This window comes from Camelus bactrianus, chromosome 7 (genome assembly GCF_048773025.1).
Source record: "Camelus bactrianus isolate YW-2024 breed Bactrian camel chromosome 7, ASM4877302v1, whole genome shotgun sequence".
NCBI classification, from domain to species: Eukaryota; Metazoa; Chordata; class Mammalia; order Artiodactyla; family Camelidae; genus Camelus; species Camelus bactrianus.
In genome coordinates, this window is record NC_133545.1 from 24,745,553 (window position 1) to 24,769,079 (window position 23,527).

At 38.2% G+C, this 23,527-nt stretch overlaps 1 protein-coding gene across 1 annotated transcript in view; it reads left to right on the forward strand.

Moving 5' to 3' along the window:
• The window catches only part of IQUB (IQ motif and ubiquitin domain containing), a 166,134-nt gene that overhangs the window by 93,269 nt on the left and 49,338 nt on the right, over nt 1-23,527 (forward strand). The window contains exon 13 of the transcript XR_006722158.2: nt 1,232-1,354. The gene's annotated coding sequence lies outside the window, so the exon portion shown is untranslated. The remainder of the gene's footprint in view (nt 1-1,231; nt 1,355-23,527) is intronic.

A 23,527-nucleotide genomic window follows, 5' to 3' on the forward strand; every position in this document is an offset into this window, starting at 1 on the left:
CTTATATTAAAAGCCATATCTTTAGTACAGTAGAAACACTTCAATAAGTATCCTTTAAAATAGGTTTGTCAATCTTCCTTATTATGTCAAAATTATGCTATTTTCTTCCAAAGAGAGTACTAGATATGCCAAGCAGAACTCTTCTCCAACTTCTCATCCACGCGCATTGCTGGGGGCTGCGACTCAAGCCCACCTAGGGCTGCGAAGCTGATCTATGTGGATTCCAGATGACTTCCTGTTTCGATTCTGGTGTGAACACAATGAATACCAAAAACAAAACAAAACAAAACAAAAACGCACTGACAAGGACACAGGAAATAATTTGAGTGCAAATTTGACTTGTTAAGCAAAATTTTCTTATTCTGTTCTTTCACATCATCTTCAGAATTGATTTCCTAATGAATTCTGAGCCTTCCCCCCCCTTTAGTGGTGCCCCCGACTCCAGGCGCTAGAGGGACTGCTTACGTTTAGCAACATCTTTGGAAGAAATAAATGTTTGATGATTTGGCCAATTATTTCTTCCAATTTCTTTCCTTATTTAGAAAATATTCTTCATCATCTTTGGCTTGGCTATAGTTAAATAAATTTGGTTTTGTTTCCTTGGTAGAGGAATTGGTAGTAGAGGTGTAAGAAAGTGGAACTAATTTTGGGACATTAAAAGAGAACCAAATCAGTGGCTCTCAAGTATGCCAGGTCCAGTACCCCTTTTGAAAGAATATTTGGTTCCCTTGGCAACCAGCCCCCATCCTTAGGTGCTTTCCAAAAGTCACCTCCTTAAGATAAACCCCATAGTGATAAAAGGGCTTGTTATGAATAACAAGACACCCATTTCACCTTTATGGCTCTGAAGTTTTTCCAGAAACTGAGGACTAGAGACCAAATATTGTAACAAAAAATGCTTCCATTCCTCTTGTAGCTCAGGAAATTCCAAAAGTTTTGGAAGCTATGAGCTAGTAACCATGAATGAAGACCAAATATATATGAGAAATATATGTTGGTTATCTAAATGGCCAAAGCTGTATGTGAGAAACCAAACTCTGCACACCAAGTAAAATAAAGCTGCAAGGTGAATTTATTGCAAGGGTTTCAACCTGCAAGCTGGGAAACTCATGGCCATGGGAGCAATGAGTTCCCAGCTGTTTACAGACTAAAGGGTTTTTATGGAGCAAATGAGGAAGTTATTTGACTTTTTCAGCTAACTGGTTGCCTTGTGGTCTTCTTTTTTGTTCAGGGCTGCTGACCTAGGGGAATGAGGAAGTCCAGAGATGGTGTGAAGACATTTGGCATTTATGGATTGACTGGTGTCCACTGCTGACTTCTGAGAAGAGCTGTAAATTTCTACAAATGGTGTTAGGTAAGGTTAAGCTTTGCTTTCCTTTTATGCACTTGTATTGCCAACTCCATTTTGTTCCCAACATAAGTGACTCCATTTTAGTTGTTGTTCTACATATACCTCTTTTTTTCCCTACATATGTTTCTTATAAATCACAATGTCATCCTTAGCAAAGTGGTAGGTCATAATAACAACACCCTCTGCAAATCTTCAAATCTGATCACTTCTGGGATTCATGTTCTACGTATCTTGGGAATGGAAAAGTGGATATTTGGTGGATAGTGGTGGAGGTATGTGGTAGTTATGTTACTGAACCAAACGTGAGTGTACGGTGAAGCCAATCTACTGACATCAAGTTGTGGTGAAGGAAACTATATTGTAAGGCGCCATACAGGGATTCCAGGGCAGCTAGTGCTCAGAAAGTCTGAACTCCCCAATGGGTTTCAGCCAAGCATTTTTAAAGGGAAGGTGAAGGAGGGGAATCCCAGTGTATGTGATCAGCTTGTGCGCAGTTCTCTGATTGTTTGATGTTGAGGTAACAGGGTGGTGTCATAGGGGTTAACATGATCAGTCCTTAGGCACTGGTAGGTCTGGGGGCTCCGTGCTCATGACCATCAAGTAATTTCTTCAATTTGGTGGCAATTTAAGCATCTGTAAAACAACTTAGGAAATATGCATCAAATACTATTATTACTGTGTCCAAACTTGTTCTGCTCACTGCACAGCAGGCCATAAATCGGGAGACGAGGTGTTGGGGCAAGGAATAACGACCTTATTTGGAAAGCCAGCAGACCAGGGAGATAGGGGGCTAATGTCCTAGAGAACCGTCTCACCCAAGCCAAAATTCAGGCTCCTTTTAATACTAAGAAGGGGAGTGGATGTGGTTGGTTGCTGCAGACTTCTTGGTGTTGGAATCCTTTGTTCTTGCAGCTGTCCGTGTAGATCAGGTCATGATGTTCCTGTAAACCTCCAACAAGACAAATGTTGTTCTCTGTCCTGCAACTTTTTATCTCTATACGAATGGAGAATTGTTATACCCTTAAAGGTTAGAGTCTTGAGAATGGACTATCCTGTATATTTTCAGGCTATAGGCAACGTTCTTTTACAAAAGGTGAGAACCAATATGTCTAAGCACAGGAAACAGAGCACAGGGTTAGAGGCAAAGGAACAGATGTAATATGGAGTCAGATTTGTTCTTGCCTATTACACTGTTACCGAGGCACTTCAGAGAGAAGCTAAAGCAGAGGAATTGGAGGAAGGGTCTGTCCTGGAAAGGCCCCGTGGGGTCCTGCTCAGTTATAGTTATGTAGGATTCTACCAAAACGGTGTCTCTCATGAATTCAATCAGAGAAGCATTGATTCTAAAAGCTGTAAGTTCTCTATTGTTAAAATGTGTGCCCAGCGTAAGCTTCAGTAGTCAGTTCCTGGAAATCAAGATCCTGTGTGGCATCTGACACCATCTTATTCATTTATAAATGTCAAAGTAACACTTTGAGGGTATTATGATTACTAATGAGCTCTAAGTAACATTTCTTCAAGTTATTTAAATCTCATCAGTAGCTTGTTTGTTTATTTGTTTAAATCTCAGTAGTAGCTAATTCATTTCATTAACTGCAATTTTCCGGGATGGTCTTTTGGTAGCTTATGAGTATAGAAATATGAAATTTCCCTAAAGTGTTATAAATAAATTTATGTCTTTCATGACTGACACATGATCTTTAATGTTAACTGGGTAGCTAATAAAAGTCCTAGATAGACTCATAAAAATAAGTGAAGATTAGAAAAATGAGACATGTAGGAAAAGATTAAGGAATCATTCAGGGAAACTGAGAGTCATTTTGCTGATAATCTTAACTTTGCTGATAATGAAATATGGAGAATGCTGGTGAGTTATTGTTCTTCATAAAGAATAGAAGGAAGAGTGAATAAAGTGTTATTTGTAGCACTTGAATGGGTTAGAAGTTCCAGCCAGTTGGAAAATATTAAGACTTGTTTTGGAAATAAAAGCAGTTTGGAATTGTTCTTTCTGGATTAAGACAGGATAATTTCCTCATTTGTTTGCTGTGATCTAGGACAGGTTAACCAAAGCACATGGACAAATCTGACAGCTTTAATACAGTTTAGTCAACTGTTGGAAGTTGGAAACCCTCTGTCGTTCTTAGAACCGCCTCTGGAGGTCAGGGTTGAGGCATGGTGCAGGGCTAACCTTCCTGGTCACTCACTATCTTTTCAGTCAGAACTTTTGGTTCTCCGTCTGGTATCATTCATAAGCTCTAAATTTGTTTACTCCCAAAATGTAAATTAACTAATAAGCTAATATGCAGCATTCTCTTATTGGATATTTGAAGATATATTTAATTCATACATTGAAGTAAGTGTCTATTAATTTCTGTTAAGATAAAGAAGTTAGGACTCTAAGAACATTTCAAAAATCTATTTAGACCTTGATATATGTAAGGACTTGTAAAATAACATGTATTAAAAATGAAGGTACCTCAACTTTAAAATAATAGGATCATTTTAAGTTTTCTCATGCTCCAAAAAATTTAGGATTGCAATAATTCTCTTAATTCAAAAGCATTTGAAAGCTCTCCAAAAATTTTTTAAATCATTTGGAACAAGACAGAATAATTTACCATTATTATTGTACTTTAGTGTTTTATCATCTTCAGTTCAGTGGATGGCAGGCAGCCAAAAGATGCACTCCCCATAGATCCTCCTGAACATCCTCAGTCCAGAATTAAATGGCTAGTGAAGGCCAGAACCAGAAAAGGGGAAATCAGAGGAAAGTCCATCTAAGACCTCTTTACCAATTTTTGGAGCCACAATCTTTCCTATTCTCCAGTTATTTACTGCTTACTTTAAAAAAAAAAATTTTTTTAAATGATGCTCCCAGAAATCCTTGAATGTTTTGTGAAACTATGAAAGGTAGTCTTTTTAACATCCAAATGAAATTTGCTATATTTAATTATATATCATGTGATAGTGGTACTTGAGCTGCTTCCAAATATTACTCAGAAAGAAAGAGTATGCCGTGGTAATTCTGGCAAGGCCCAGACTTTTCCTACCCCTTCAATCCCTTCCCCCATTCCTACCCTCACTCCCAAGTCTCCTGTACCATTTTCTCCGTGAAGCCTTCTCAAAGGCCACCATGTGAATTTCACCACTCCTTGCTGGATTCTCCCACTGAACCTTGTATGAACCTCTACTAAATCTCACTCAGTGGCATGTTCTTAAGTTCTTCCATGTTCCTAAAATTTATAATTACAGACAGCATGGTGAGAGAGGATATTCAAAACATTTAAACACCAGTAAGGCATAGGTGTCGACCAATCAGAATGGAAACCAGCTTTAAATAACACTGGCTGATAAGAACAGGTCTATGAGCTCTTCAAGGGCAAGGCTCTTGTTGCATTTGATTTGATATTTTTAACACCTCACACAATACTTGACTTATAGTTGATCTATAAATGTTTTTTATGAGTGAATGAATGAGATATCAAGAAAAGTTATGCATCGGTTACAGGGAGAGTCCTGAAATCTTAGTGGTGGCTTCAGGATTCCCTAGCATCATTTAACTTTAGACATTAATTTAGCTTGAGGTAAACGAGTTGTCCTTTGTACTAGATGATCCTAATGACACACAGGACCTATGTGTTGAGTTGTCCCCATAGGCCAATTGCCCTGAGCCATCTGCTCTCTCTCAGACTTTCCTGCTGTAGTTTTGAGGAACAGAACGGGTTAATTAAATTGGATTTGTGGAAGAAGAAATAGGAGACAAACCAATATCCTAAATAGAAAGTCTATGATGCCATTTAAAATATAACCTATAGCTAATTGTTTAAAAGATATTAAAATAAATGTTTTGAAAATTACCATACCTCATAAGTTATTTTCACATATGATGGGATACATACTAGATGGGAGTCATTCTTCATTTAATGTTGATCTATTGTGGAAAAAGATTCTTTAGATACAATTTGGAACTATTTAAAATGAAGAAATACATGCACTTACCACAGGTTAGCAACTCTTCAGAGCCTTTTTTTTTTTTCAAACCTAAAGGTAGAGTACATGTCAACCTGGTTTCCAGCTATCTTTGCTCTGTCTTGTGAGCTGGGATGGCTTCGTTCCAGTCCCCTTTTTTGTAGCAGCTGAAACTTCCTGCTCAGCAGAGTGGTGCTTCCTTTTCTCCTACCCCAAACAGGTTCATAAACTCCTCAAACACACGTCCAACTGAATAGATTCAGTTGCTCATATTAGACTAACTCTGAGGAATAAAGGAAGTCTGAGGCCAACAGTAGTCAGTTTGAACTTAACTAAACCTAAGCGAAAAATAATTGTTTGCCTGTCTTTCTGAGTGAGGAAACCACAGAGGATTAAAGGGCATGAGTTGTGTACATCCGTGCAAGTTAAAATGGAGAGAAGGGTGGGGCCATAGAGAGTTCTAAATCTACAGCGATGGTCCCAGTTTACTCCTGGGGCACAATGAGATGGCAGGCAAATCTTAAAACTTCTCATAAACCTTTTATCTTCAGAAATATTAAGCATTTTGTTTAATCACCACTGAAGTATCACCTGGATCCAAAATTCTACAGTTTTTAAAATGGCAATTGACCATAGGTTTTGGTCATTGAGAGTAAGCAAGTTATGAATTAAGCGTGTCCTGCCTGCCCCTGGGCCTCGGACTGGGCTTTTTTAACCCCAAATGCCCAAAATATTTGTATTGCAATAGCTGTTATCTCTTTTTCCCACAGAGAGTCCTTATCAGTCCAGAAATGGGAGGCCCATAATATTTTGGAAGTTACTCTCTTTCATTTCCTGATTGATTTCAGGGCACTGTCCCCTTCTAAAATGATGCCTGGCACATGTTATTAAAATTTACTGGACTACAAAAGAAAATTTACTGGGCTACACATTTGCTTAAGACATTGGTGTAAATATTGTGAGTGAATCATTTTTCCAAAAGTGAGACCAAGACAATAGAAATTAGTCCTAAACATGCATGTAAAAAAAGATGAAAGTAATGATGCTTAATCTTTAAAAATTAGCATTTACTGTGGTAACAAGGCAAGTTCCAAGTGAAAGAGAGAGTTGCTTTTCAGAGCCTGAGTCTCACAGAGTGTCTGCTTAAAGATGGGCTGATTACATATCCTGCAGTTTGCAGATTCTGAAACGCAATTTTCACATTTTAGTCAGGAGTAAGTAAGTACTGGAAGATTGAGTCATGCTGAAGGATTTATTTATATATAATAATGCCAGTTTACTAATTACAAAATAACAAAAATAATGAGAAATTGACTAGGATCCCATGAAGCTGGACAGTAAATGGTGTTTCTTATAGGTACAAAATAAAATCAATATTAGAAGACCTCTTAGTAGCTATACTGTTATAGAGTGGGGAGTCAAACAGTCTCCTGGGACAATTAAAATAATCATTAAAATTGAGACATACTATCCCCTCTCTCCATTATAGGACTTTATTTCTAAGGAAAATTATCCAGTCCCCTAGACAGGGTTGGAAACAGACTGGTAAATTTTTAGTATTGAATTTTTATATTTAGAATGACTTAGTCACCAAAAATTTTAGCCCTTATAGTACTGTACTTTCTCTTTTTCCCAAGATCATAGTTCTCCCAAGTTAATTATATTTCAGAATGCTTTATTTTTTTTATAAAGCACCAGAAATCACTTGTTAAGATTTAGGATTTATAGCTGTGTGAGCAACCTGTTTACAAATCTTTACCTTGGAGGATTATTTCTCTAGGAAGTGTCAAATCCAATCATGTTTATGCTGGGTATAGTGTTTTCTTACCAGTGTTTATATTGGCACCTTATTTTGGATATAAAACTCTTATGTAGGTTTATAGATGTAAACTAAGATTGATTATACCAGGCAAATAGCTTAATGACTACATAGCAACCCAAGAATTTGTTGTAATTCTGATTTATGTAATTTAAATGGCAACCTTAGTTTAGTCTTCCATTTTTTTTCCCCCACATTTTCTCCAAGGTGGCATTTTTCTATAAGACTCAATTTGTCTGTTTTATATACTGGGGCCTCAAATACATTGAAGTCTCAGTTTTCAGTATTTATTAAGGGTCAGTAATTGTGCAATGCAGTGAAAACTTGAAGATACAGTCAAAGTACATTTCTTTTTAATTAGGCAGATTGAGTCATATGTAAAATACTGAGACATTTGAAGTGTCTAGAATGAATTATTTTTAACTAATTTAAGCAAGGTAGCTCAGCTCTTTTTTTTTTTTTTTTGCTTTTTTTTTGACTAAAATAAAGAACTTGAACAAAGGTCAAGCTAGGTCCCTTGTTAAAAATATTAATTGTATTCATTTTTTAAAGTAAAATAAAATAAATAAAGAAATGTCCTAAGAAAGTTTGGTTTAGGAACCATTGTCCTAAGACATGGCCTGAGGAAGAGTATATAGTAAGCACTCCTTTGTAAGTGATTTTTGTGATCTTCTTTAAGATAGCTCCATAGCCTAACTTGATGGCTAATACTGCCAGCAAAAGTAACTCCCTGTAACTATTAGAGCATAGTTTTTATCTGGGAGAGCTGATACTTAAGTTTGAATTTTCCCAGGAAAGAGCAGAGGACTGCGAATGGGGAAATAGGACTGGTGAGTTTTGAAAGGAAAAGAATGAAAGTAAAAGATCTTGAGCATAAAATTATCCTTCACAGTGGATGTGGGGCTTTGGCAGCTAGAGACACTCGGTGAACAGTGGGACATGTGTAAAAGTACCAAAAAACGAGAAAGGGGTGCAAAAAGAGTGGAGTAAGGTTTTCCCACCTGCCTAGATCCACATATCCTTATGCATCTGGGAGTTGGGCTCCCGCCCATGTGTTTTAATATGTAAGACCTTTGAAAGTCCTCGACCAAAAATATCTCTTTTAACTTTTCTCCATAGTTACCTGAAATTCTCATTGTATTTATTTTTTGGGGTAGGGGGTAAAAGCAAGAGTGATTCTACCCTCACTTTCTAATCAGCCTGTAAGCATCTTGTTAACGAGAACTGTATCCTAATTCTCTGAACCCCTACACAGTGCCTAACAGTGATGCTTACAGGTGACCTCTACATGTGAGGGAAGATGGGGCATCTTCATTTCTACCTGTTGAGACCTCAGTTGGTATTAGTGTAGCCCAGGGGCACCAAGAAAGAAGTGCAGCCTCAGGAGAGGGGCACTGAGAGAGCAGGGTGTGGGGAACCTTGAGCCACTGGCCGGCTCTCAGTTTTGTAGGTGGAGGGAGGTTAATCATAGAAATGTTTTGTTGACCAGGGACTCTATGAGAATCTTGCATTGTCTTTCTGAAGACGGTCTAATAAGAAAAGTGGGGTCTTTAGGGGGAAGAAAACCCACATGGAATTGATTCCCAGCTGTGGGATTTTGCAGAAGTAACCTCTCACCTTTAGTTCCTGATCTGTAAAATGGGATGAGACAGTAACTATCGTGGCCTCATGGAACCGAATTTTCTCTCTAACTACTAGTGATTATGTCTGGCCAAGTCAACACTTGTGTTCACCTCTTTTATTGCTCCTCACTTCCCAGCCATTCCCTATGAGACATCTCCCTACCCCGCCTGTTTATATGGGTCAGGGATTAGCACAGTAAAGTTTATTGTTTCAAGCTATATAGCTAGAAAAGCATCTATTGTTTTTTAATTAAGGAAAAATCCTGGCTACCTTTAGATTTTTCTTTCAAATCACTTGAAGGTAAACATCAACTCGGCTATGGACAAATTCCAAATTGATGCAGCCTGATTTAAAATCTTATTCTAGGTCCTTAAACTACATTTGCAAATCTAGTTCCGTATGCCATTTTGCAGTTGACATCCATTGGAATACATCTGAGTACAATTTTCAAAGTTACAATTTGCAGAATTACAATAGGGCAGAAAGATTTTGTTGTTACTCCTTAGATTTGCTGATTATACAGGAGCTAGATTCTTGGCTGTACAATGAGGAGTGAAGTAAAGTGGTAGGTTATCTTTTTTTTTTTTCTCCATGATCTAATCTCTGCATGTTGCATATTACTGCTTTTTGTAGTGTTCTTCTTGCTTCTGGTATTTTAAAGTATCTTTTAACATTTCAGTTGATGTTGTATACTGAACAGATGTCTTAAATTATTTGTGCATGGTGTTCAGAGAAACCTAAAAAGAATTAATTTTGAAAATAATTATTTTTAGCTTTTCCAAAGCTTGGTAAAGCGCTTTCTCCACTTTTTTTTTCCTTTCCACTGTAATGTTCTTGAGCTCATCTTTTCAGGTTGATATGTTGCCTCATATCTATATTAAATTCACTAGAGTAAGGCCTTGAGTACATTCATCAAACGTCCAATTTGGCGATAACCAAGTTAACGAGTAGCATTTGTTATTAATTATATCAATAAAAAAATCATAATTTTACAACTCTGGTTTGAGCCTAATAGAGCAGGAGATTTGAGGGGTGAATATTCACAGGCAATTAATGGCTCGCCCTTTGGAAAAAATGCTAAAAATCATTTTAATAGCCTCTTTGCATCCTAACCAGACTTCAGTCAAATCAAACCATCTCTGGCTAGACAAAATGTAATTGGTTCCTCAAAATTAAATCCAATGAACTTGTCTCTGCAGAAGGTCAAGTGATGTATTTCTTTCTCATGAAAGAAAACTGTTTTTCATTTAATGCATCAGTTAGTAAAAAGGTGTTTTAGTATCCTGTTTGGATTCTGGTTTTTTTATGACTGCATATTAAAGTAACCATCTTGCCAACATGCAAATGGTATCCTAACTGAACGCGGCTTGGATGAAAGCGATGATGAAAGGGCCAGAGAGACTTATCAGCTACGCTGTTACGCCTGGGAAGTGGAAAATCACTGAGCTACCAGAATCTTCCTCTGTTTTATGTTTATGTAACTCGTAAAAATGAAAAATATGATATTTTCTCCTTTTTTAACAAGGAGACAGTCAAAGAATCTTATAGAATCTTAGATTTTGGTATCTCCTTTTTTGGTGCAAGAGTCAGAAACCCCAGGTTTTTAAAGGAATGTAAAAGAGAAAAAGGGAGAAGGAAAGGGAGGGAGGGAAGATGGGGAAAGAGACAGACAGACAGACAGACCAGAGAGCGATACCTATCTTTGTCATGACGGGGAATGGAGTAATGTTCGTTGAAAGCATCTTACCAAATGCCACTAGACTCCTTGCATGTTTCAAGGCATTCAATCCTTTGAGGTATGTCTTATCTTCAATTTAGAGTTAAAGAAACAAAAGCTTATGAGGTTCCGGACAGCTGTCCAAGACTACAGGCTACCAGTGGTGAGCCTCATATCTTACTGACTTTGAAGCCCGTGAGCTTTTCACTGTGTCACTCTAGCCCAAGGCATGTGGCATCTCATTTTTGGAAAGGAAAACCCATTCCAATCTTACTAAAATGAAATTTTAATATGCCATCATTACTTTCTAGCCTAACTGAGAAGTTGATTAGGTTTTAAATATAATGAAGATGAAGGTGATGAAGATTGCCGTTCCTTGGTAGATATATGTTTGGTGTATGGTTTGTGTGTGCATTTATTTCTTTGGTGAACTAAGTTTCAGTGTCTTACAGAAAATGACCACTTGTCTGCTAGACTTTGCAGATGTTCTCATCTGAGCTTGTTGGAGTGATTGTCTTCTCTCCCTGTTCCTCCTATTTTTGTCCATAGATAATAGGCTCCCTCTCTAAGGATAAGAGAAGCTGCAGATGATCAGGAGTGTTATAAAGTTCACTATCTTAAATAAAGCTTCTAGTGGCCAAGGCAAAAGGTCTCCAATGAGATGAGCTGAGCCAGCTCAGAGGATAGTGCAGTGGTCTGAAGGTCCTAGGGCAAGGAGATTCTCCACATGGTCTAGTTGGTGGCACCTGGGCCCTGAGACTCAGTTATGTGTGTATATGTGTGTGTATATATATATATATATTTTTTTTTAATTACAATGTATTTCACACACCATAAAATTTACCTTTTTGAATTATACAATTGAGTGGCATTTAGTATATTCAAGAGGCTGTAAAACCATCATCAGTATTGAATTCCAGAATATTTTTATCACCCCCAAAGGAAACTCTGTTACTCACTAGCAATCACTTTTCATTCCCCATCCCCCCAGTCCCTTACAACCTGGATTCTACTTTAGGCCTCTACAGCTTTGCCTCTTCAGCTGCGTTTTATATGCAGTTACAAGATGACACACTTGATGGCATTTTCTGTTACTCCCGCTGAGACACTGAGCATCCAGTCGGTTGTTTCCCAGGACATTCAGTGAGGGATCCAGTAATTTCCCCAAACCCACACTTTCAGATGTATCCAGCCTCAGTTCAGGCATGAGGATTACATTTTCCCCTGGGGTTTGTAAACTTCCTCTGGACTCCCTGAGTTGTAGACATTAAAAGCAATAGGAAGTCAATTAAGTTTGAGCTTTAACTAGAAATGTCTAGCCTGAAATGCGCTCCCATAAGCAAATGTTATTCCATAGGCCCACTACATCAGTCTGGTTTTTCTCTTTGCTCTTGAATTTCATCTCTCCAATCATCATGTGTATGTATTTAGTATCTCGAAAAGACCTTTGAATCCCTTGAAATCAGTTGCCTCAGCCAGAAATCCAAGAATCACCTTAGATCTTATTTCTTCATATTTTTATTCTGCTTCCTCTTCCACACCAGTAACCCATTACTACCAGATTCTGTAGATTTTAACCACCCACGGAACCATCTTGTCTGCTGCCTCCTCCATCTCTGGGTTCCCTGCCACTGTTAGAGGCTCATCAACATGGAGCTGTTGTGATGACTGGACTGCAGGTGCTTCTCTTCTGGTCTCCCCTCTTGCCTCACTTCATTATCCTCTACGATGCTCCCAAGTGGTCCTCTACTAACATAAATCTCTTTATACCCCATCTGTCATCCTAAAATTCTCAAAAATCTTTCCACAGTTTTCAGAGTGAAGGTCAGAACAACTACTTCCTTCCTAGTCTGATCTTAGGCTCACCTGGCGCAATTTCCCGCTTGTGCCCTTTCCTGCTCCCACATGAAATGGGGAGCCCTGAATGTGTCCCTCAGCTCTGGGTTTATGTCCCTGCACATACCTTTGCACTGCCTAGAACATTATTTTCTACTGTATTCTTCTACCCCCACCCTTGTCTGGAATGTGGCCCTTTTTGGACTGAGACTGTCTAATTCATTCATCTCTACCCCAAGCACTCTCTCTGTTTCTCTGCCACAGCACTTCACACATTTTCCTCACTGCCCCAGGATATCAATGCTACTCTCAGTGTCTCCAATTCTATTGTAAATGTATTGAAATCACAGATTTCTAATCCATAGCAGCTAGTATAATATGTAAGTACCTAGTTAGTGTCAGTTAAATAGAAAAAAGGAAAGAAAAAGAAATAAAGAAAATAAAGAGCAACAGAACCCAGATGCTGCTTGTCTCCATGTGTGGCATTAACTTATAATGGGATTCAGCCCCTTTCCCTTAAAGCCTATCCAAGCCAGAAATCGTAAGTGAATAAAACAAGTCTTATACTGTTATTTGGAGGACTTTTGGAGGACACAGAGAGGTTTTATAAAACACAAAGCACTTGGTAAACTTCATAAAAGTCCGTATTTGACCTTTTAGTTTTTCTCCTCCACTCCGAAAAGACATGGCAATTCATAATGTACATAGATGGAACAACACGACATCAAACAAAATGCATGAGGTAAAAACCGATAGAACTGCAAAGAAAAGTAGATTAACCCACTATTATAAATGGAGATGTCAACTCTCCTTGACCAGAAACAGACTGACCCAGCAGGCAGGACATCGGTTGGATCATAGTTGAGCTCAACACTAGCATCAATCAGCTGGGTATAATGGACGTCTGTGGAGCACTGCATCCAACAACAGCAGAAGGCATGTTCTTCTCAGGTGCACATGGAATATTCACCAAGACAGACCACATTCTGGGCCATAAAACACACCTTAACACATTTAAAAGAACAGAAATCCTACAGATCATAATGGAATTAAACTGGAAGTCAATAACAGAAGATAAGTGGAAATTCCCAAAATACTTGGTGATTAAATAACATGCTTCTAAATAACATACGGATCAAAGAAGAAATTTCAAGAGAAATTTAAAAATGTTTTCAACTAAATGAAAATAAACGTACAACTTATCAATATTTGGGGATGCAGAGAAAGCAGTGCTTAGAGGGAAATTTATAACATTGAATGCATTTATCAGTAAGAAGTAGATCAATTCATACCATGGAATTTGGGGAAAAGTCAGAGCTTAAAGGCACCTATTACTGCATAAGACTGGGATGAGACAAGTGCTGAAAACAAAAAGAACTGGTCAAAAATCTCTGAGAGGCAATCAGACCTAATGTTCCTTTCTTCTATCCCCTGTAGCCCAACCCTACAAAGAAACGGGAAATTTCCTTTGAAGAGAGTAAATCTCGAAAACACTGGGGATAACACCAGACAAGGAGAGCTGTTGTAATAAAATGATAAATGATAAGGAGATGATAAAGACTGTGTGGGAAAGTGAACCCCTCCCCCAGTGCTCCTTGCTGTGTGAGCACTCAGAGTCAGGTATATGCTTCCCCTGTTCCCGGGATGAACATTACAGAATTCTTCTCTGGAGAAGCTGAAGTGCTCCAAAGAAAAGACTTGTGGATACTGTCCTGGCAGGAGAGCAGATTCACGCTAGATGCTTCAGATGAGGAGACATTAATGGAGGAACTACTTACAGCCCGTACATGTACAAATGAGGGGTTATGAGTCATGTAGCAGCTAGCAACAATAGGAAGCTGTTATCTCCCCAGGGCTGAAGGGACAATGGAGAAATAGAAGCCACTGAGAAGTATGGCAGTGGAGCAAAGCCCTCAGAGTTCCAGATGCTGCTAGAGACTCTTGCTGAGTAGGGAGGGAGTCGGGGAGGGGATACCCTGACCTTTGTCGTCCTGTCACCAGCACCCTCCTAGTGTCTGCCCAACCGCCCTTGTTTAGGGAGCCCAGGTGTGTAGTTCCCAAGACACAAATCGGGACAGAGAACGGAGAAGAGATGTAATGGTGGGGGGAGTGCATATACAGAATATCTAGCCAAGACACTGACATTTGGAGGTCCTCTAATGAAACCTCTGTGCTCTGATTTTAACCTCCTAGAAGTCTGCTTATAGTGGACTTCCAAGTAGCTCTTTTAGTGCCACATCCTGCCAACAGCAGGGAGGGGGGCAGAGCAAGAGGAAACCTAACCAGGGAGCCTTGAGTAGGCAGGAGGCAGGGGTGGGAACAGAGAGGCTGAGTTCGGGTCACTAAGATGAGGAAGAGCGGAGGCATCAGAGCTGTATGACAGGATGTGCATGAAGACAAGTCCCTCATTCCTGTTGTTATGTCTGGGGGGTCCTTGCCATCTGTCGTTCCAAATAGCGTGGGATTAGCCAGATGGAATAATGTTCTTGAAAGGAAGGACCACTGGAACAGGGAGTGGTCATTTTTTATAACTTGGTGTGCAGATCATGAGTTTAATTCATCCATAAGGGAAAGGAAAGGAAAGTGGAGATCGGTAGATATGTTTTTAAAACAGGAGCACCTGTGGTTGAACAGACGGTGAGTGGCTGCTTCTCTGAGAACATCCCAGACCTGGAGACTGAGCTGTCTCTCTGGCAGCTCTGCCCAAGACCTGCTGTTGTTTTCACTTTTTGATGTCTTTGTTCAAACCATATGGTGTAGGAACAGTACATATTTGTAAATAAATAGACTGTGAGTCTAGAGTCCTTCTGTCTGTGTGACTTGTTTTCATCTCAGATTTATCAGTCTCTTGGAGGAAAAGATGGACTTGAATCTAGAAAACTTGGGACCCTTAGAGAGCCTATAAGAAAATTTTTCAGTGTTTGCTTGCATATTTGATATAATGCTAAAACTCAGCGTGACGGAGTATTGTACAATTCGGAGCTTTGATTTTGCTCTGTTTTACTTTCAATAGTCGAAGGGATTTCTAGAATGAGTGTAATCATTCATGTCCTTTTATAATTACTCCTTTGAGAAGATTTTCAGTAATTTTGAATTTAATTTTATGTTTTTGTTTACTTAAGATACCTTGGCTCTGGGTAGCTTTTGAAGATGTTAAAACAAGAACCTTCATGAAGGCAAAAGGGAGTGCCGGACAGCACAGGGGAGGCTGGGTTAGACCTTCTGCCGTCTCAGACACTGCAAGCTCTTGGCAAAGTCTTTCTTTTCTGTCTTTCTTTTTTTTGTCTTTGTTTTTGTTTTTTTGAGTGCTGAGTGATTAAAGCTGACTAATCTGATAAACTAATAATCAATCTGCTCACAGGAGAAGATAAAAGGCCCAAAGAGGAAAAGATCTCCCCTGTAAGTTACCCCCTGGCAGTCTCATCTGAGCTGAGTACTGTTGTCCTCATCTCATACATACTGTTTGGAGTGTCATCACATTAAGCCTGACTCTGAGAAACCTGTGCTTTCCTCTGGTGTGCTTCAGGCATCCCCCAGAGAGCTCGGGGCTCCTTGGTTTCGTCTGGGTCCTAGTTTGGGTACTGCCCCGCTTTTCCTTTCTTCGGGGATTTGGTTATGCAGTATTTGAGTGAATGAGAATCCAGAACTCCAGCATAGTCCCTGTGCTACCTCTGAAGTTTCCCACCATGGTTATCCTTTCCTTTGAGGTGAGGATTTTGTTTCGATATTTATTGAACTCTAAACAGACCTGTATGTTCAAGAGTTTGCTGGATCAGATTCAAAGATGAGTAGCTCTCAGACCTATCCTGAAAGAGTTCAAGAGTTCACAGCATAATAAGGAAAACAGCAACTGCACGCATGGCCAGATGCACGGGACCCAAGGGGCAAGGATTGCCAAATGGTTAGGAACATGGTCTCTGGGGCAAGAGAATCCTGGGTTCAAATTCCAGTTGAACTCATTACTAGCTTGTGCCTTTGGGAAAATTCATTCAACTCTCCTTGCCTCAGTCTTCCCGTCTGTAAAATGGGTGATAAAAGCGGTACCTATTTTACAGTTGTAAAAATTAAATACATAAATGCATATAAAGTTATAATAAGAATTATGTGTTTCATATAACTATATATACAAAATTTCTTACTTAAAAAAGTATTTACTATGATTATCTCATTTAATTTTCACTTTGTTTCAGTTCAACAAACATAGATTAAGCAACTGCTTAGGTTCTGTGCTGGACTCTGGCAATGCTCAAATTAATAAGACAAGGTCTGTGGTGTTGGTTGAAGGGTTCAGGGTTCTGCTGAGGAAAATGGCACTGTCATGCCTCTCTTGATTGACTTTAACTCTCTGAATCATCACCAACTCTCTGTGCCTTGTAGACAATGAGTATGAAGAATCAAACTGACAACGGAACCTTCCTTCAAGCGATCCACACACATCATGTGAATGCAAGGGCACTGTTTCTGTTAATACAACTTCGCCCTCTGAATAATTTCTACACATTTTTCCCTGCTCTGCAATAATTCTTGGAAGTAGGCAGTTTAGAAAATTGATTCCTCTAAGTCCTAATGTTTAACTAGAATGTCCAGAGCACATTTTTATAGAAAGAGATAATTAACTTGATTTCATTGTTACATGACTACCCCGTGACAAGCTGAATTCCTGGAGTGAAAACATGTGCCATTTTCCTTCCAAAGGGCAAGCTGTCAGGCACTCAGCTAGGCTTTCCCCTCAGCAGCATTCCCCTCACCATCAGAATCGCCACTCTGATGGCCAGGGAAAAATCTACTTCCTTGCCCCTAGGGTTAAACAGAACATGAGTTAGAATTTTTGGCAGAACCTGCTACTAAAGTGACAGTTTGGCCTTCTCCAAAATGTATAATCTTTGCAAAGAGAGGTTTAAGCAGCACAAAGGGAAAAGAAGTGTAGATTTCAGTCTTACGATTTAAGAATCTCAGACGCAGAGCCATTTACTAGTAGGAATTATAGGAAAGAAATATAAACACAGTAAAAACCTGGTATAAAACATTTCTCCGTACGATAGATTATGTACTATCAAAATAAAATCATGTCCCTCAAATTAGTCTGATATATCATTAAGTCATGGGGAGCAAATAAAATGAAATTGATGTTTGAGGCAGTGAGAGGTCGAGTAGGCCAGTAGAACTTAGACAAGTGATGTAACTTCTCGGAGACTGAGTGTGTGTCACTTTGACAGAGATAGCATGATGATGGATAGCAATGACATTGGCTTGTGTGTGTGTTAAATAGCAAATGTGGCTTCTGACACATAATAAGCTCTTGAAAAATGATAGTTATTTTTCTTGTGTTACAATGGGATTTTACCCCACTTGACTGAGTTGTTGGTTTTTTTTGTTATTGTTGTTTTTAAATATAGAGGGGGTTCATAGTGTATAATCTTGTCCAGGAGTCTCTTCTCAACCATTGGTCAAATATTTATTAGAAGTCCTAAAATGACAAAGACAACCCTTCAACCCAAAATTTCAAAACTATGTAATTGTTAGTCAAATATTTTTCAATTAGTTTGGATAAAAATCTCAATGTACATTCAAGCAAAAAGGGTAGAAATCTTAGCCTATCTGTAGAAAGGGTATCAGTCATTGTTCTTATTCTAAACAAACCATACCGTTTAATACCTGCTGTATTGACAGGCTGGAAACAATGGAGGACAAGTCTGTGATTACTGTCATTGTCACCTCCAGGGGCTTCTAAGGAAGCAGCATTCATTCCAGTGAAAGAGGGGAGACGAGGGGAGAATACTGAGGGCATGAGAGTAGCCAAGCAAACCTTCCAAAGTCAGAACAGGGAAGATATTGTTAGAGAAGTAGCAACGGAGAAGGGACGAGAAGAAGGGAAGAGACGAAAAAACTAATCTGAGCACCAAGAAAAGAGGAAGAATGCTAACTGTGATTGGAGGGTATTACTTTATAGAATGCAATGAGTTCATTAACTGTAGTTGTCCTACAGTTGCCTCATGTGGGTAGAACATGAAATCCTATTTTGCATGAACTATGTGGTACTAGTCAGTTTTCTTTAATGATTTATTCCCAGCTTTGCTAACATAGCTTGGCATGTGAGAAACTGCTCTCGCAGCAGCCATAAATCTTCTAAAAGTTTCATTTCATTTTAGGGAGAAAATTAAGTGTCCATTCCAATAGCAATCAGAAAGAATAAATCCCATTTTAAGCACATATTTCTTGCTGTGAGCTAATAAATACAATTTTTACTAGCCTGTTTCTCTTTTTCTTGTGAATTAATTTTGAGTTGCCGCTTTAAGATATTCAGAGTAGGCACAGATCCACAGAAAGGAGAGCGAAAAAGATTATGTATTGGAGACAGTTTCTTTTCTTAAAGTCATGCATATTTGTATGTCATGGCTAATGTCCATTGATGCTTAGCAAATTGGTAGACTATGGCTGTATTGACAATTTCGTTCTTAAACTAATGGTTTATAGGGACTGTTAACTTTGTCCTCAGGCTCCTGGCAAGCCCAAGGCAAAGTTTTATTTCCAAGCATCTGCTCACCACTTAATTCATAATTATCGTTCTGGATACAGCCAGAGCTGGTAGCGGCAGTTCTAAATTACCAGCTTGGACAAGCATATCAATGATGAAACCCCATTGATGACTGACGTCTTTGCTGGAAGGATGATTTCTAGTGTTGTTTACATCTTCCATCTGTGATTGATAAGTCACAAACCAGTATAATTTTGCTATAATAGCTGAGATAATGAATTCCCCTATTGTTTTTTCTTTTTCTTTGTTTCCTTTTTAATTTGGGGAACACTTCAGTCTGGACCCCTGGAAACAATTTATCTCTTGTCTTGGTCTCAATGGCATGGGTAGTTGCACAGATTACATTTTGTATTATTAAATTATTCCTCATTTTATTGGGAATTAAAATATTGCATAAAATGGGGTATTTTGCATATGTAGATATTTAAATCCTGAGAATGGTATTTTTATTTATTTATTTATTTATTTATTTTTATTTATTTATTTATTTTATCCTTGAAAAAACTTTAGTAACTGTAATTTGCTTACATTTTTTAAACTGAAATATGGCCAGTTACAATGTGTCAATTTCTGGTATATAGCACAATGTTTCAGTCATGCGTATACATACATGTATTCGTTTTCATATAGAATGGTATTTTATTGACAATAAAGTTTCCATCACATTCCAAAGTTTAAAACTTCAATCCTGACAATGAGAGCTTTTAAAAATCTCTTAGATGGCACTAGAGGGTCAGTGCTTGTAAGTGCCCTGGTTGAATCTGTAGATTAGGCAACTCTTCTCACTTGAAGAGTTTGGAGGGTTTGGATAATGAACCACAAACATAACGATGCTGACTGATTGCCCATAGAGAGACGTAGTGACCAACTCCACCATAGACACTGAGGGGAGGCCACTCTTAGGAAGTGGTCCTCATGGTGATCACAGCTGGCAGAGTCTTGATGTCTAATGATACTAGCACAGCCAGGACATCTGCTGGAGACAGGATCTGGCCCCAAGCCAGCCTCTTTCATCCCCATGCAACATTGTGGGACACAGGAAGATGGAGGCAGAGACTGGAGTGGAAGCCAAGCCACTCCAAGGAAGTGTGATATATAGATAAATATGTGTGGGAGTAAACATATGTAACAGGCAATTCAGAGTTACGTCAAGTCTATGAATTAATAGGGTGAAAAAAATAGACTAACTTTTCCTTTAAGATACAAAGAGAAACATCTAGCTATGGTATAGGTTTGACTCCCTCTTTTATGTAACACCTCTCTCTGGTTGTGATTTTGGTTCTGAAAATTATTTTCCTCTCTATTCTGTATAAGAAATACACACAGGTATTGTTGGAATGCTTGTCACCTGGACTCGGGACTGTCAGATCCCAACAGGACCGTTCTGTTGCTGGAGCTTGGGGGCAGAGAATGAGTAGGTATAGATATTCAGCTCCAGAGCAAAGTGTTATTTTACCCTCTAGGTCCTTTGGGAACAGAATGTATACTTCTATACTTCCGCTAACACCAAAGTTTAAACCCTCTTCATCCAATAATTTGTAGTTTTCTTTCTACTTAGTAGAAAGAAATTTTAGATACATTTTTCTTACTTAAAACTCATTCCTCCCATTTCTCCACTGGGGTTTTAGTTAAAAAGCCAACCACTCTTTTCTATTTTGGTAGGTTTGTATCCAGAGCAAGTACACAGTGCTTCTATTTCAACTCTATTTTGAGGGTTTTTTTTTTTTTTTTCAAAAGAAGCATTTTTCAAAGAAAAATTTTGCCTACTGGAGTAAATGATTTACCAGCCAGGCAAAAGAGCAAGGAAATTGCTCACATTAAGTCTCAGAACATTCAAAGTTCTAGTGTGCCTGTGGAGTTTAGCTCTCAGAACTTTAGATGGTAGCCTTTGCTGCTCATGTACCCAGAGGCTAAAAAGAAGCAGTACCATATATAAGCACATGCATTTCCATTTCTAAGACTTAAACAGTGATGGACTTTGACAAATCATGTGAGACATTCATGTTTGGATTCTATCTATAGATAAGAATTCAAATTATTGAGATATGCTGATTAAAAATTCTTATTTTACAGTATTGACATGAATAGGTCCCTCCTCATACACATAGCAATTTACACACAGACACGCATACACATGCAGAGCCTTTTTTCCAGAATTATAATTCCATCACGTTATGTGATATACACGAAATGTTTTAAATAAAATGTATTGAGTCAGAATCAGTGCTTGGATTAGCTTCTGTATAACCAGCTAGCAAACTAATAGCCCTCATATAAAAGACGACTACATCAGAAGCGCATCTGTATCTAGACTGAAATACTTATTGTGAATTTCATTTCAAGAATACTCTCATGAAGGCCATTATTACTTTAAAATCTATATTTGTGCTTTTAAACTGGTTAATCAGAAAATGTTTTCCCATTTCTTCACCAAAAGTCATAAAAGCTTTGATACAGGGTTTATCAAATATTTATAACCAGAGGATCTTAATACTGAAAAGAACAATTATTGGAATCATCAGAGAACTTTTCAACAGAATATTATACTACAAAAATGGCAGTAGTTACAAGGTATAACCATCTCAGTTTGTCCCTAATGATCCATGTTGAGAATGAATGAGGAAGAATACAGACTTAATCTTGGAAGCAGGAGACAACAAGCTGCTTCTTTGCTCTTGATATTGTTTCTTATTTCATTGTAATGAATACATTGCTTCTAAGTGGCAACATTTTAACTTTTACTTCTTCCTGTGGTCCTGGGTTGTACCTGGGAATAAATAAGTCTTCAGAGCTAAGAAGAGGAAAGAATGGGAAACATGTTAACATTCTTATATATAAAAGGACGAAAAAGGTGCCAGGACCCCACAATGTAAGTCAGAGAAAGTTATTACTTGAGAGAACATTAGAAAATAGGAGGTGAGCTAACAGTTGGAATCAGGGAAAACTGAAATTCATGAAGTATGTCTTTACGTTCTTCATGTCTCCTGGCTACGTGCACTCATACTTCCTCCATCTAATGCCCCAGCCCTCTTAGCCAATCTTTTTGCAGTTCTCCCTTCCTCACTGAGAAGTACCCACTTTGCGCTATCATCTCCTCAGTGCTCTCCAATAGGTAATTTGCCAAATTGCTCTGTGTTAACAACAACAACAAAAAATATCTAAGCATCAAATACTAAGCAGGGTACTGAGTGTATAAAAATTATCTCAATGCCTGGGCTTCCTTCCAAGTATCACGTTTAATAGTAACAGCATTCCCATTAGTTCCTCCAATAGAGGGGATTTCTGGACAGATTAAAAGGCAAAACTTTGGGAGCTGGCTTGGGAAAAGATATCTAAAATCAGGGATGGCTATAATATATTCCTTGGATCATGCTCGACATATATATCTGCTAATTTTATGTGGCTTTTTTCATGACTTAGACTTTGAGAACACAAGAAAATCAGTTGGTTTTATAGTTCTCCAATCATAACCTTTTGTTTCTAAATTAGATTGGGTGTGAAAAACCAGGATTCTCAGGCAGGTTAAAGGAGTCACAGATTAATAAGAGATTTTTCCATTCTTCAAATGGCTCCTTAATTTCTTATTTGATGTTCTCATATAGAAATATTTTTTCTTGATTTTCTCTAAGAACATAATGACCTCAAATACATGGCCTGTACAACTTGACTTCTTCAATAACTACATACACATCCCCAAATGAAGGTAATTTAAGCACTAATAGGAGCCATGCCTTAGAATTTCAAGATGGCAATAAAAACTTACTTTCAATTTGGCTGAAACTGAGAAAGTTGAAGATGTGTATAAACTAATCATTATAAAGTTTTGTATTATTGATCATTAGAATTATGCCTTCAAAAATTAAGAATTTGGCAGTTTTAGAGGTCAGGTGCTTTATTCACACTCAAACTAATTCAATGAAGATATTAACATGATAGCTCTTCTAAAAGAAACATTAGTTTCTTTTATAAACATATTAATGGATACTTGCAGTCATTGCTAAAGTGAAATACAAATATTCCTTTTTGACTATACAGTGACTGCTCTTATTAAATGGACACTTACTCAGCTCTCCAAATGGTGATGTGCATGACTGGAGGATGATATCTGTTTTTTAGTTCCTTTGACTTCAGCATCAAGCTTCTCAGAAAAACTTGTACAAGGAACATGAAAGCAACGAAGGTACTCTTGGGAAAGTGGGTACCTAACTCTTATAACCTTCATCCAGACAAATGAATGTGAAATTTGCATCCCTTCTTAATGCCTTGACTTTGATAACAAGTGTGAAACATTTATGAATACCATTAGATTATTTCACTTTCAGACTATTGCTATTTGCTGTTTATTTCAAAGACAACCTAACAGAGACAAACACAGATGCATTTTAGGTTGTTTGGATTTCGTCTTTAATTACTTCCTTTTAATTTTTACTTGTACTAGATTTTGGTTTAATTAAGAAACTATAGTGGTTGCTGCATTGTGTTTTTCAGATTCCCCTTCCAGGAATGGTGCTAGAGAGATTTATCATTTGATAGCTCTCAGTTGAGTCTCTGGGAAATGACCTTAGCCAAAAAGAGCCACTCTGATGAAGGTCACACCTTTTCCCTGGGCTCAGCCTGTATCAAATGACTGGTTGACACATCCAGGTAGGGACATAAAGACGTCCTCCTTACCTAAGT